This window comes from Aplysia californica, unplaced genomic scaffold, assembly GCF_000002075.1.
Source record: "Aplysia californica isolate F4 #8 unplaced genomic scaffold, AplCal3.0 scaffold00830, whole genome shotgun sequence".
Classification (NCBI taxonomy): Eukaryota; Metazoa; Mollusca; class Gastropoda; order Aplysiida; family Aplysiidae; genus Aplysia; species Aplysia californica.
Genome location: NW_004798100.1, coordinates 113233 through 114237, shown reverse-complemented (window position 1 = coordinate 114237; position 1005 = coordinate 113233).

Sequence of the window (1005 nt, the reverse complement as noted above, 5' to 3'; positions counted from 1 at the left end):
AAGAAGAAGAAGAAGAAGAAGAAGAAGAAGAAGAAGAAGAAGAAGAAGAAGAAAAAAAAAGACTGGTGACAACGACGATGACGATGACGACTTCGACGATAATAATATATAGAAAATTCTTAAAAAGCGGGGCACGGATGCGACTGCAAAGAACAATGACGCAATTAAGTTGTGTTTACTTTTCAAAAATCCTTTTCATCGGCTTCTTTTCATCTATATACGACATCCACCTCCACACCTGTCGCTTTCTTTGCCTCGAAAATAGTTGTTCTGTAGAGAAAAAGGTTCCACCCGCTTTGTAACAACAGCATTCCTCTGGTAATCCGCCCTCCCCCTCTCCCTCCCCCTCCCCTCCCCTCCTCCGCGCTGCTCAATAGGGAGAGATGAAAGGAGACGAACACACACACGCACACACAGATACACAACGCACACTTGGAGACACAATCACGCCGAGTTCCTCACTTTTAAATAGTCCTCGCATTGAAGCTATCTTTGAAAAACATCCTTCCTATCTTATCTCTGTTCTCCCATCGCGCCGGGCCGAATACTTCCACCATCAAAGGAGCCGACCGACTCTTTCGCACTGCGCAAACCGAAGCCACCGTTGTGGTTTTTCTTCTCAGAAGATCGTTGTTGTTTTTTTCCTTCACTGCATTCTTTTTTTTTCTCTCTCTCTCTCTCTCTCTGTGTCCTTCTCTCCCTCTCTGTGTTCTGATTCTTCTTGTCGCTCCCGGCTCCCCTCGTCGTGGGTCTGTTTTTCTCCGTTTTCAATTGCTCGTCTGCTACCGTTCACACCTCCCGCTTCTTTTTACCTGCGCGCACAAAAGAGCGCCCCCCACTCGGCGTTCCCTTCGCCCCGCCCTCGACTCGCGGCCGCTCGTGCTATGGTTCCCGTTGTCTGGAGCCCGACTCGTCCTTTTCACACACACGGATTTCCCACCTCACGAGAGAGCGCGGCGGATCAGGGGTGGCCCCAGGCGACACCCGCAGGGGCACTCAGTACAT